This window comes from Lolium rigidum, chromosome 2, assembly GCF_022539505.1.
Source record: "Lolium rigidum isolate FL_2022 chromosome 2, APGP_CSIRO_Lrig_0.1, whole genome shotgun sequence".
In the NCBI taxonomy this organism is placed as follows: domain Eukaryota; kingdom Viridiplantae; phylum Streptophyta; class Magnoliopsida; order Poales; family Poaceae; genus Lolium; species Lolium rigidum.
In genome coordinates this window covers 173236910-173252195 of record NC_061509.1, presented here as the reverse complement: position 1 = coordinate 173252195, position 15286 = coordinate 173236910, and positions in this window count along the sequence as shown.

Genomic DNA, 15286 nt, shown 5'->3' with positions numbered 1-15286 from the left:
ATTACACTTCATGGTTACTCATCTCATCTGCAAAGACGTAACGGCGCGTCGTTAGCACAAACAGGTTCCCCCAAGATTAAACAATAACTTGCAGGCAAGCAATAGAAAAGCGACAGTAGAAGAGTTTAGATCATGCAAGGCGCCGGTGAAGCAGATCCGATTCATGCACAGCGGTGTCGGTGAGCAAGATCCGATGCGGTGGACGACGGATCCGGCGAGCGGCTCCGGCGGGGTGGACGATACCGCAGTCCGAAGCGACCGCGGTAGACCGCTGGATGAGCACGAGTTTCGAGGTTCGGCGGGGATGATCCGGTCCGGTTGATGACGAGCGTCGATGAAGCGGCTCCGGCAGGCGGACGGATGTCGAGGATCGCGAGGGATCGGGTAGGCCAGGGAAGTCCGGCGGGGATGTTCCGGTGCGGTGGTCGTGGAGGTGGTAGAGAGAGGGACTTGAGAAGTTCCGGTGGGTGATCTCAGAGGAGAGACTGAAGGAAATGTATTTTTTTTGGGAGGGTTTCCGGGCTAGGGAGGTGGTGATCGAAAAAATGACGGGCAAACCCCTCACCAACCGACTTTGCTGTCATCTCCACAGGGGTAGAATGGGAATTTGAAAGCGTGTGAAATATTTGTATTTTGTGGGCGGGAAGTTTTGCCGCTATGAGATTTTGAATTTGGCTACTGTACAAGTATAATGATAAAAAATTGTGACACCGTACTAGTGTTATCACCCGATTTTGGCCAAATCAGAAGATGGGCCGTAAGTGAAGATGGGCTTGAAGACGTACACGTGGAGCATCTTCGAAGCGGCCTTGCGCTAAGAGTTTGGGCTTAACTGCCTATGTATCTGTAGCATATTAGATCGCATTGTAATTTAGATTAAAAGATAGAGTCTGGCCCGTGCACGGTTAGGTGCACGCACCAATTAGAAAGTCCCTTGGACTATAAATATGTATCTAGGGTTATCGAGAAAGGAGGACAATCATCGTTCAACCAACACAAATCAGGCGCATCGCCACCCCTTTCTTCGAGGGTTTCTCCCGGGTAAACACCATGCTTGCCTAGATCGCATCTAGCGATCTAGGCAGTATACGTTATTCGTCAACCTTGTACTTGCTCGTGCTGAAGCCTTGTTGATGGCGAGCGAGTACTATTTATCCTTAGGTGTTTAGGGGCTTGCATTGATGCTTTCACGTGCATATCCGCGTGGCGATGCCGTCCCTCGACACCTAGCTGCCCTTACGTCTATCCAGACGTAAGGGCAGCATCTTGCTTGTTCGTTACTTAGTAGATCCGATCCGTTATAGTTGCTCCTTGCTCCGCAAGGATTAGTTTAATATCTGCATAGTTAGGCCTTACGCTGGGGTCGGAGGATCCGGTAGTGCGCTAGATGTTGTTCACCGTCCCCGCGAGGGATGTTCCGGGAATCGACGTTATGTTGGTTTTTAGGCCTCTCGTAGGGGTGGTTTGCATCGTCTTCCGTAGCTGCTAGGCCCGATCACACGTAGGACGTTCCGGTTATGCGGTGAAAACCCTAAAGCTGTCGTGGATCGTTTTAGCTTTGTCCTGATCAAGCAGGATCCCCATGCCATTGTAAATCCAACGTGAAACATGGGGCGATCGGCTCCTTGAGCCGATCCACAGAGAAACCTGAGAGCCGATAGGGCTCGTATTTAATGTTTACGTGTCTACCATGCAGGAACAATCGAAGCACTAACACCTTCCGACCGGGTCTAGGTCAGGTGGCACGCCCTAGCAACCGCCGGGACGTTGGCCGGAAGATTTGCGGGACGACGCGAGGTGCCAAGGATCCACTAAGCGGCCCTGGGAGCTTCCCGGCTCTTCGTGTTGCTCAGCCATTGCCCGTCGGTGGGTTTTGGAGGGTAACACATTCTGGCACGCCCGGTGGGACAATCTTCTGCAACATCCACGTCAACATCGACACCCGAGATGGCAGAGGAACAGATCACTTACAAGGATCTCCCTGCGGAGCACAAGAAGAAATACGATGAGCTGAAGGCCATCTGTGAAGCCGAGTTCATCGGCTCCTTTGAGACGACCCGTTCTCACAGCATCAAGCTCAAAGGAGACACGCGTCTGTCGCATGGCGTCAACATAGTAGATCTCAGCCACTCCATAAGGGAGCCAGGGTTCTCCTTTAGTGTCAACATGGCCAGGCTGGTTAACTGCCATAGCGCGGATAAAGCCGAGAGCAGCCACTCTCGTGGCAAGGATAAAGAGGAGGCCGTTCCACGCGACCGGCCCCAAGATAAGGATAGACGGTACCTGACCGAGGAGGAGGTGAGAAGTACACGGTATCAGCGCCCACTCTCCGTGCATCTCCTCAACAAATACGAGCAGCAGTACGACCGACGTCGGCACTACGACGAAGACGATGAAAAATATCGTCGGTCTGATGCAGAAAACAGGAGGTATCGTCAGCATGACAGGAACAACGACGGGTACGAACGCCATGCTAGAGGGAGGTCAAGGGAGCAAGACGACGTGGACAAGCACTGGAACTGTCCCTTCTTCAAACATTGCTGGGACTCAGGAATGAGCCGATTGCCAACAATCGAGAATTGCCCGGAATGCAAACAGCGAAGGGGAAGGACAAACGAAGTTTCAGTGTTCGAGCGCCTAGGACCTCTCCCACCTCATAACAAGCGAGCTGAGTCATCTCAAGAAGAAGACTTCGAGGAGTCAGAAGGAGAAGAAGATAGGTATCACCGACCAAGACGGTGCCCTGATGGACTCAGCCATTCTCGGAAGCATAGAGTGCAGCGGCTGCGAAACCTGGAAGAAGCCGAGGCACAGTACCTGTACACATTGAGAAGAGCACGGCCCGATCTGGCCGTGAAAATCCAACAGACATTGGATACGAAGGCGCGCCCGCCAAAGAGAGTATGGCGCCCCAAACAGACGAAAGCCGATGCACAAGCATCGGCGGATGCCGATGTAGAGATGTCGGCTGGTACAAACACAGTGTTCAGGATCTCGTCAGAGATTTATGACCCAAGACATGATGAGCATGCCTCCGTCAAGTCACGTCACCATAGTAAAAGACCAAGAAGTTGTAAACCCTCATCAAGCGTCATGATGGAAAAGGAGGCCGATTTTAGCAATCGGCCAGCATTATCCTCAACATACGCTTTGCCTGTGTTCAACATTGACTTGGCAAACGATGGAAAGCAGGGTTATGGGTTTACGTCAGCTAACAAGCTAGAAGAGGTTGAGGAAGTCGAGAAGGATATCAAGCAGATGTTGGACGCCGGGTGCCTCAGGCCGTACAGGTACACTGAATGGGTTTCCAATGTTGTACTTACGAAGAAAAAGGATGGCCGATGGCGTGTCGCTATAGATGTCCGGAACCTCAACGGCACTACTCTACCGGATGAATAGTCAGATCGACAACCGCAAGGGAAGCCGATTCCAGCGATCGGCTAAAATTATTCCCACTATGTGGATTCACTGTTGTGCTGTTTATCATGGTGAGGTGTGAGATAATCTTGAATTGGCTAAAAATCCGACATCTTCAATCCGATGAAGGATTCGGCTTGGGGGCATACACACAGAGAAGGGTTAAGGCCACGGAGTTTGTACCCAAAGGAGCCGATTCATGAGATCGATCGGCTAATAATAATAAAAAATGCAAATTTCGACGCAAGAGACACAAGCTGTCACCCACAATCAAAGGTGCGAGTTCAGTACAACATTCGGTAGCTTACACCGAGAGATTCTTCTGAAGAAATTCATCAAGAGCGCGAAGGGCGTCAGCGCGGATACGATCCACTTCGGCAATCTCAGCCTCGTCGTCTTCGTCTTTGCCTGTCACCAACTGGCCGCTCAGAGCGCGAATCTCCGCCAGATCAGTTTTCAGATCGGCTGTGAGGCCTTGCGCTTCCTCTCGGGAGCGGGCAATGAAGGTCTCCTTCTCTTGGATGATCTGTTTGGTTATCCTCACCTTCTCTTCGAGGCTCTCCAGTTCCTTGCGCAGGGTTTCGAGTTCAGCATTATTGGCAGAAGTATCAGTCTTGGCGTCTAGAGCAGTCTTTTTCTCGTTAAGCCGCTGACATTTCTCTGCAATATCGGCTCTCAATGGGAGCTGAGCGCGACGAAGGGTAATTCTTTGGCGAGCCGATTGCACCCCTGACTTGAAAGCCGACAGGGTCACAGCTGGCCAGAGCTTCACCTTCAGTGTCATAGGGAGATGAGACTGGATTTCATCGAGGATACCCTTGATTGCCTCGGGATTCTCAACCAAGATCTCAACTGAGGAGGAGAGCAAAGCCTTGAGGCGCTGAAGGGGACCGTGGACCATGTCAAAGTTCGGCTCTTCACTTGCTCTGGGTGCAGCTGGCTCGATGGATTCCGGATCGAACGTTAGTAAGCTCGAAGGATCACATCCCTGACAGACAGACAAGAACGACGTGAGTATGCAACACATGAAAGGGTAGAGCCAAGGGAGTGGAGCATACCTCTCCCGAGAGAAGGGGAGCAGCCGATGTAGGGACAATCGGCTGGACCGTGGGCGTGGCCAGGTTAGCAACTGGGCCAGCCACGCTTGTCGAAGCGGCCAGACCTAGCGTGGCCGAGGGCATCGGGACCTCCTCATCGTCCCCGCTAGATATCTCATTAATCTGCAAAAGGAATAGTGAGCCGATCCAAGTAACATCGAGACAACAGGGGATATGAATTGATGAAGTGGTTGCATTCGAAACCTCTTGACTTGAGGAGGGAGTTTGCGAGTCTCTGCGAGCCCTTTTGATGCATCGACGCTTCACACGGGACCTTGCTTGGATTGGAGTTTGAGGGGCAACGAGGCTCGGGAGTCGATCTTTTCCCGAAGCGGCGTCGGCGAGTCCGTATGGCTCGCGTGGTGGATCTCTCGGAATTACACGGGTTCGAGTCCCTTTGACTAGAATGTGCCTCCTCGCTGGAGTTTTCTTCGGTGGAAGTCTGCAAAAGGAAGTGGATGCATGTCGGAAAAAGACTGGGAAGACAGATAGCAGTCAGGGCTCGGGTCAACTTACATGCAAATGTTCCTGGATAGGAGCCTTGCGCTTCGGGGGTCTTCACGGCAGCTACTTTCCTCACCGCCTTCCTCGCTTGGGTTGAAGCTCGGGGGGCAACAGGCCCCGAAGATGCTTTACTCTTGGGAGCCGATTTTGGTGAAATCGGCTGGCCTTGCATTATGACCTTCTTCAGGGCCGGCGAGTTCTGACAGAAGAGAACTACCGGGGCTGGCGGAAAGAATGTGAAGGGAGAGCCGTCGATCTGCGTGGGCTCTGGGCCGTCTTGTTCCTGCCAAGAAATAAAACCAGGTTTTTAGACAATTCTCATGGGCAATTGCAAGAAATTTCAATGCAATGGTACCTGATGTGCAGGAATGCCATATTCAGCATCGAGTTGCCTCAGCAACGATCCTAGAGCTCTTCTGAAGGTATGGGTCTTCCACATGGACCACCAGGTATCAAATCCATCGGTAGTGGTGGTGAAACAGAGGTTGTGGGGAATTGGAATGGCCAGAGCGTCAAAGAAGGTGTAGCACCTTTGGCCAGTAAGGATGTCAGGCAGTTCAGCTCTGCTTGCGGTCAGGTGATGAAGAAAGAAGTGTGGAGGCACTTGCCCAAGACCGAGTCGGCGAGCTACTACCGCTTGGTTGGTAAGACTCGTAACCAGGCTTGATGATCCGGTTAGAGGTACTCATGCCGGCCGGGAGGAAGCAAGGACGGATCATGATGGAGTACAAGTGCCGGGTGCCGGCGTCATCGGCAAAGGCTGTCTAATCGGAAGGAGAGCTGGATTCTCGAAGTTCTCCGATTCGGTGTAGGGGAAGAACGGGGGTCCTCGAGCCTTGGTAGAAAATTTTGAACCACCCTGCGGCTTCCTTAGGGATCAGCCTCGCTGCACGGGAGGCTATACAGAGCTTGACCATAGCTAGTGCACCGTATCTCCTTCCCATTGGCATGCGGAAAGGTACGGGTAGCCAAAGATGGAAAATGCGGGATGCGGTTCGGAAGTACAGCTGAGCCCATAGTTGAATGAACCACCGAGGGCCTCCTCGTCTTAGCCGTCCAGTTGAGAGAACAGTTTAACCGATGTCGATTGAAGAGATCGATAGACCTCTCCAAGGAACAGACTTACCAAGTCCGAGTTGAGTGCCTTTGGCGAGTTCATAGGCTAGGGAAAGGTAATTCTTGGTTGGAGCGAGTGAAGGACCACGAGAATATGAAGTGCTCCAACCGAGAAGTTCAAGAAGGCCGTGTGTTCCCTTTCAGTTACAGGGCCTTTGGTTTTCATATAACGCCTGAGGTAGGCGCCCCAACTTGTACACTCTGTTTTAGAAGAGAGGGTGAAGGGGACTTTTGGCAGCTTAAAGGCAGAGGGGCTGGGGGGTGCAATGTCGAGACCTGTGATCATGGCTACATCTAGCAGAGTTGGCGTCATGGGGCCATGACCAAACATGAAACAGTTCAGTGCGTCGGACCAAAAGTAGCCGATGGTCTTCAGAATGTTCTCATTCTTTTCAAGAGGAGACAATGATAATGACAATGCATCGGCTATCCTGTCGTTTCCCAGGTGGCATAATGGGTTTTGGACACTCTAGTGTACCATGTCACCTAACCTTCAGGAGGATTAGGCCAGGCTCGTAGGCAGTCGGCCCAGGAGGTCAGATCCAAATTTTGATTCACGAAGGGGATTGATACGTCTCCAACGTATCGATAATTTCTTATGTTCCATGCTACTTTATTGATGATACCTACATGTTTTATGCACATTATATGTCATATTTATGCATTTTCTGGAACTAACCTATTAACAAGATGCCGAAGAGCCGATTCTTTGTTTTACTGCTGTTTTTGGTTTCAGAAATCCTAGTAAGGAAATATTCTCGGAATTGGACGAAACTTTCGCCCAGGGTCCTATTTTTGCACGAAGCTTCCACAAGACCGAAGAGATAACGAAGTGGGGCCACGAGGCAGCCAGGGGACAGGGCGGCGCGGCCCGAGCCCTGGCCGCGCGGCCCTACCCCCGGGCACCTCGTGTGGCCCCCGCGTGCCCTTCCGCCTACTTAAAGTCTCCGTCGCGAAACCCCCGATGCAGAGAGCCACGATGCGGAAAACCTTCCGGAGACACCGCCGCCGCGAATCCCATCTCGGGGGATTCGGGAGATCGCCTCCGGCACCCTGCCGGAGAGGGGATTCATCTCCCGGAGGACTCTACACCGCCATGGTCGCCTCCGGAGTGATGAGTGAGTAGTTCACCCTGGACCATGGGTCCATAGCAGTAACTAGATGGTCGTCTTCTCCTTGTTGTGCTTCATTGTTGGATCTTGTGAGCTGCCTAACATGATCAAGATCATCTATCTGTAATTCTATATGTTGTGTTTGTCGGGATCCGATGGATAGAGAGTACTATGATTATGGTGATTATCAATCTATTGTTTATGTGTTGTTTATGATCTTGCATGCTCTCCGTTATTAGTAGAGGCTCTGGCCAAGTTTTTACTCTTAACTCCAAGAGGGAGTATTTATACTCGATAGTGGGTTCATGCCTCCATTAAATCTGGGACGATGTGACGGAAAGTTCTAAGGTTGTGGATGTGCTTGTTGCCACTAGGGATAAAACATTGATTCTATGTCTAAGGATGTAGTTGTCGATTACATTACGCACCATACTTAATGCAATTGTCCGTTGCTTAGCAACTTAATGCTGAATGGGGTTCGGATGATAACTCTGAAGGTGGACTTTTTAGGCATAGATGCGGTTGGATGGCGGTCTATGTACTTTGTCGTAATGCCCAATTAAATCTCACTATATTTATCATATCATGTATATGCATTGTTATGCCTTTCTCTATTTGTCAATTGCCCGACTGTAATTTGTTCACCCAACATGCTTTTATCTTATGGGAGAGACACCTCTAGTGAACTGTGGACCCCGGTCCTATTCTTTACATAGCATACAATTTACTGCAATTGTGTTTTACTATTTTCTTTGCAAACATCTTCCACTCGATACGTTTAATCCTTTGTTACAGCAAGCCGGTGAGATTGACAACCTCACTATTTCGTTGGGACAAAGTACTTTGGTTGTGTTGTGCAGGTTCCGCGTTGGCGCCGGAATCCCTGGTGTTGCGCCGCATCACATTTCGCGACCATCAACTTTCAACGTGCTTCTTGGCTCCTACTGGTTCGATTAAACCTTGGTTTCATGCGAGGAAACTTCCTTCTATACGCATCATACCTTCCTCTTGGGGTTCCCAACGGACGTGTACATCTACGCGCATCAAGCATAAATTTCTGGCGCCGTTGCCGGGGAGATCAAGACACGCTGCAAGGGGAGTCTCCACTTCTCAATCTCTTTACTTTGTTTTTGTCTGGCTTTATTTTATTTACTACTTTGTTTGCTGCACTAAATCAAAACACAAAAAAATTAGTTGCTAGTTTTACTTTATTTACTGTCTTGCTCTCTATATCGAAAACACAAAAAAATTAGTTACTTGCATTTACTTTGTTTACCTAGTTTACTTTTTGCTTATTGCATCATGTTTCCTTTTAATTTTACCACAAAAGACATACCGGTAGGATGTGGGTCCATAGTTGGGAGAAATAATATAGAAGAATTTTTCAATCATGTTAGTATTACTGAAGATTTTGAAGATAGACACTTGGTAGAACTTGCACCTACCTATGAAAATGCTGCTGCTGCTTTAGTTCGCATGTTGGAAACTAAATTTGTTAATCTCAATCCTATAATCCAACACATGTTTCTTACACTTGGTGATATGGAAGAAGGGGAAAAGAAAGATTTTGTTTTAGAAACCCTTCTTAGAGAATTTGGTGGTCTAGCAAGAGAGGCTAGAAAGGTTTTTGCTAAATTTAATATGCTAGGTTCTCATACCAATTTTATTGGTCTCCTTGAAAAAATGGACATGGATAGAATAAGGTACACTAGTAACATTAATGATGGTGGGGAAATCAAAGCACCAATACCATGTAAACTCCTAGCTATGAATGATGCACTAGAAAATAACTATGCTTGGCTTGTTCCTGAAAATTTGTTCGATGAGAGTAGCAAGCCTAAGACTAATGAAAAGGGAGACGCTAAAACTTATATATCAAACATACTATGCTTGGTTGAGAAAACTCCCAACACCCCTGGTAATGATGTTGATGCTTCTACTCTCGATAATACTTGATTTGCACTTTCTACGCCTAGCTGAAAGGCTTTAAAGAAAAGCGCTTATGGGAGACAACCCATGTTTTTACTACAGCAATTTTTTTTGTTTTGTTGAGTCTTGGAAGTTGTTTACTACTGTAGCAACCTCTCCTTATCATGTTTTTGTGCCAAGTAAAGTTTCTATGTCAAAGTTGATGTTATATTTGGGATCGCTGCGCAGAAACAGCATTGCTGCCTGTCACGAATCTGGGCACAGTTCTCTGTAGAAAATTCGAAAAAATCTGCCAATTTACGAGCGTGATCCTCAGATATGTACGCAACTTTCATTAGTTTTGAGTTTTTCCATTTGAGCAAGTCTGGTGCCAGCTTTAAATTCGTCTTTACGGACTGTTCTGTTTTTGACAGATTCTGCCTTTTATTTCGCATTGCCTCTTTTGCTATGTTGGATTTATTTCTTTGATCCATTAATGTCCAGTAGCATTATGCAATGTCCAGAAGTGAAAATAATGATTGTGTCACCTCTGAATGTGTGAATTATTAATTGTGCACTAACCCTCTAATGAGTTTGCTTGAAGTTTGGTGTGGAAGGAAGTTTTCAAGGGTCAAGAGAGGAGAATGATATACTATGATCAAGAGGAGTGAAAGCTCTAAGCTTGGGGATGCCCCCTTGGTTCACCCCTGCATATTTTAAGAAGACTCAAGCGTCTAAGCTTGGGGATGCCCAAGGCATCCCCTTCTTCATCGACAACATCATCAGGTTCCTCCCCTGAAACTATATTTTTATTCAATCACATCTTGTGTTCTTTACTTGGAGCGTCGGTTTGTTTTTGTTTTTGTTTTTGTTTGAATAAAATGGATCCTAGTATTCACTTTGTGGGAGAGAGACACGCTCCGCTGTTGCATATGGACACATGTGTCCTTAGGCTTTACTCATAATGTTCATGGCGAAGTTTCTTCTTCGTTAAATTGTTATATGGTTGGAATTGGAAAATGCTACATGTAGTAATTCTAAAATGTCCTGGATAATGTGATACTTTGCAATTGTTGTGCTCATGTTTAAGCTCTTGCATCATATGCTTTGCACCCATTAATGAAGAAATACATAGAGCTTGCTAAAATTTGATTTGCATATTTGGTCTCTCTAAGGTCTAGATAATATCTAGTATTGAGTTTTGAACAACAAGGAAGACGGTGTAGAGTCTTATAATGTTTACAATATGTCTTTTATGTGAGTTTTGCTGCACCTGTTCATCCTTGAGTTTGCTTCAAATAACCTTGCTAGCCTAAACCTTGTATCGAGAGGGAATACTTCTCATGCATCCAAAATCCTTGAGCCAACTACTATGCCATTTGTGTCCACCATACCTACCTACTACATGGTATTTCTCCGCCATTCCAAAGTAAATTGCTTGAGTGCTACCTTTAAAATTCCATCATTCACCTTTGCAATATATAGCTCATGGGACAAAATAGCCTTAAAAACTATCGTAGTATTGAATATGTACTTATGCACTTTATATTTTATTAAGTTGCTTGTTGTGCGATAACCATGCTTATGGGGAACGCCATCAACTATTGTTGAATATCATGTGAGTTGCTATGCATGTCCGTCTTGTCCGAAGGATCTATCATTTTAGTGGTTGGAGCATGCAAAATTGTTAGAGAAGAACATTGGGCCGCTAACTAAAGCCATGAATCATGGTTGAAGTTTCAGTTTTGGACATATATCCTCAATCTCATATGAGAATAATAATTGTTGCTACATGCTTATGCATTAAAGAGGAGTCCATTATCTGTTGTCCATGTTGTCCCGGTATGGATGTCTAAGTTGAGAATAATCAAAAGCGAGAAATCCAAAATGCGAGCATTCTCCTTAGACCTTTGTACGAGCGGCATGGAGGTACCCCTTTGTGACACTTGGTTGAAACATGGCATGCGAAGATCCGGTAGTCCAAGCTAAGTAGGACGAGGTGCGGGCACTATTAGTATACTATGCATGAGGCTTGCAACTTGTAAGATATAATTTACATAACTCATATGCTTTATTACTACCGTTGACAAAATTGTTTCATGTTTTCAAAATAAAAGCTCTAGCACAAATACAGCAATCGATGCTTTCCTCTTTGAAGGACCATTCTTTTACTTTTATTGTTGAGTCGGTTTACCTATCTCCTTCCACCTTAAGAAGCAAACACTTGTGTGAACTGTGCATTGATTCCTACATACTTGCATATTGCACTTGTTATATTACTTTATGTTGACAATATCCATGAGATATACATGTTATAAGTTGAAAGCAACCGCTGAAACTTAATCTTCCTTTGTGTTGCTTCAACACCTTTACTTTGATTTATTGCTTTATGAGTTAACTCTTATGCAAGACTTATTGATGCTTGTCTTGAAGTACTATTCATGAAAAGTCTTTGTCATATGATTCACTTGTTTACTCATGTCATTACTTTTGTTTTGATCGCTGCATTCATTACATATGTTTACAAATAGTATGATCAAGATTATGATGGCATGTCACTTCGGAAATTATCTTTGTTATCGTTTTACCTGCTCGGGACGAAGCGAGAACTAAGCTTGGGGATGCTGATACGTCTCCAACGTATCGATAATTTCTTATGTTCCATGCTACTTTATTGATGATACCTACATGTTTTATGCACATTATATGTCATATTTATGCATTTTACGGAACTAACCTATTAACAAGATGCCGAAGAGCCGATTCTTGTGTTTTCTGCTGTTTTTGGTTTCAGAAATCCTAGTAAGGAAATATTCTCGGAATTGGACGAAACTTTCGCCCACGGTCCTATTTTTGCACGAAGCTTCCAGAAGACCGAAGAGATAACGAAGTGGGGCCACGAGGCAGCCAGGGGACAGGGCGGCGCGGCCCAGGCCACGGCCGCGCGGCCCTACCCCCTGGGCACCTCGTGTGGCCCCCGCGTTGCCCTTCCGCCTACTTAAAGTCTCCGTCGCGAAACCCCCGGTGCCGAGAGCCACGATACGGAAAACCTTCCGGAGACGCCGCCGCCGCGAATCCCATCTCGGGGGATTCAGGAGATCGCCTCCGGCACCCTGCCGGAGAGGGGATTCATCTCCGGAGGACTCTACACCGCCATGGTCGCCTCCGGAGTGATGAGTGAGTAGTTCACCCCTGGACCATGGGTCCATAGCAGTAGCTAGATGGTCGTCTTCTCCTTGTTGTGCTTCATTGTTGGATCTTGTGAGCTGCCTAACATGATCAAGATTATCTATGTGTAATTCTATATGTTGTGTTTGTCGGGATCCGATGGATAGAGAGTACTATGATTATGGTAATTATCAATCTATTGTTTATGTGTTGTTTATGATCTTGCATGCTCTCCGTTATTAGTAGAGGCTCGGCCAAGTTTTTACTCTTAACTCCAAGAGGGAGTATTTATGCTCGATAGTGGGTTCATGCCTCCATTAAATGCTGGGACGATGATGAGAAAGTTCTAAGGTTGTGGATGTCTTGTTGCCACTAGGGATAAAACATTGATTCTATGTCTAAGGATGTAGTTGTCGATTACATTACGCACCATACTTAATGCAATTGTACATGTTGCTTAGCAACTTAATGCTGAATGGGGTTCGGATGATAACCTCGAAGGTGGACTTTTTAGGCATAGATGCAGTTGGATGGCGGTCTATGTACTTTGTCGTAATGCCCAATTAAATCTCACTATATTTATCATATCATGTATATGCATTGTTATGCCTTTCTCTATTTGTCAATTGCCCGACTGTAATTTGTTCACCCAACATGCTTTTATCTTATGGGAGAGACACCTCTAGTGAGCTGTGGACCCCGGTCCTATTCTTTACATAGCATACAATTCTACTGCAATTGTGTTTTACTATTTTCTTTGCAAACATCTTCCACTCGATACGTTTAATCCTTTGTTACGAGCAAGCCGGTGAGATTGACAACCTCACTCTGTTTCGTTGGGACAAAGTACTTTGGTTGTGTTGTGCAGGTTCCGCGTTGGCGCCGAAATCCCTGGTGTTGCGCCGCATCACATTTCGCGACCATCAACCTTCAACGTGCTTCTTGGCTCCTACTGGTTCGATTAAACCTTGGTTTCATACTGAGGGAAACTTGCTTCTATACGCATCATACCTTCCTCTTGGGGTTCCCAACGGACGTGTACATCTACGCGCATCAGGGATCCTATTCGCCTCACAGGAGATTAAGTGGGCGGGACTCTCGGAAGAACGAGGGCCAAGACACATGGAATTTGGGAGAGAAGGATGCGGCAGCAGGATATCGGAGACCTAAAATTAATAACGGAATAGAACATTAATTCAGGTGTTCCTCTGTTCGATCCTGAGATTAATCCTAATGCCGAAGAAGCAGTGGAGTATTACCTTCAGACCTGAGACCATGGCGTTGGTGTTGGATGATTCCGCCATTTGATGCGTTGCGGAGGTGGGGTGGCGCTGTTGAGATCTGGAGCTCGTGGAGCTGCTCGGGCGGCGGATTTTGGGGATCTGGGTTTGCTTTCTCAGACGGAGGCTACAAGTTACCGTTTGGAGGGACAATGAGGTTTGCCCTTGCTCGTTTTATGGTAGAGGCCGATGCGACACCATCGGCCCTTTTTTGGAGGTTGTTTGACTTTGGCTATCGGCTAAGTTAATTAGAAGCCGATAGCTTAAAAGAGAAGGGACAAAAAGAAGAGCCGATTACTCGGGAGTTGCTAGAGCTGTCAATTCGTGCAGAGAGGTTGAAAAGGCAAGACGTCATCATGAAGAAAACTGCGACGGTTCTGCCATGACATGACCCTTCGAAGGAGACAGATGGTTTTGCAATTATCATTATCAAAACCAGGGGGGCATGTGTTATCACCCGATTTTGGCCAAATCAGGAGATGGGCCGTAAGTGAAGATGGGCTTGAAGACGTACACGTGGAGCATCTTCGAAGCGGCCTTGCGCTAAGAGTTTGGGCTTAACTGCCTATGTATCTGTAGCATATTAGATCGCATTGTAATTTAGATTAAAAGATAGAGTCTGGCCCGTGCACGGTTAGGTGCACGCCCCAATTAGAAAGTCCCTTGGACTATAAATATGTATCTAGGGTTATCGAGAAAGGAGGACAATCATCGTTCAACCAACACAAATCAGGCGCATCGCCACCCCTTTCTTCGAGGGTTTCTCCCGGGTAAACACCATGCTGCCTAGATCGCATCTAGCGATCTAGGCAGTATACGTTTATTCGTCAACCTTGTACTGCTCGTGCTGAAGCCTTGTTGATGGCGAGCAGTACTATTTATCCTTAGGTGTTTAGGGGTTTGCATTGATGCTTTCACGTGCATATCTGCGTGGCGATGCCGTCCCTCGACACCTAGCTGCCCTTACGTCTATCCAGACGTAAGGGCAGCATCTTGCTTGTTCGTTACTTAGTAGATCCGATCCGTTATAGTTGCTCCTTGCTCCGCAAGGATTAGTTTAATATCTGCATAGTTAGGCCTTACGCTGGGGTCGGAGGATCCTGTAGTGCGCTAGATGTTGTTCACCGTCCCTGTGAGGGATGTTCCGGGAATCGACGTTATGTTGGTTTTTAGGCCTCTCGTAGGGGTGGTTTGCATCGTCTTCCGTAGCTGCTAGGCCCGATCACACGTAGGACGTTCCGGTTATGCGGTGAAAACCCTAAACTGTCGTGGATCGTTTTAGCTTTGTCCTGATCAAGCAGGATCCCCATGCCATTGTAAATCCAACGTGAAACATGGGGCGATCGGCTCCTTGAGCCGATCCACAAGGAAACCTGAGAGCCGATAGGGCTCGTATTTAATGTTTACGTGTCTGCCATGCAGGAACAATCGAAGCACTAACACCTTCCTGACCGGGTCTAGGTCAGGTGGCACGCCCTAGCAACCGCCAGGACGTTGGCCAGAAGATTTGCGGGACGACGCGAGGTGCCAGGGATCCACTAAGCGGCCCTGGGAGCTTCCCGGCTCTTCGTGTTGCTCAGCCATTGCCCGTCGGTGGGTTTTGGAGGGTAACAACTAGTACCTCTGTTCAAGGCCGAGTGCAAAATCAAATCATCATCATGTTGAATATAGGTCACTACCATGA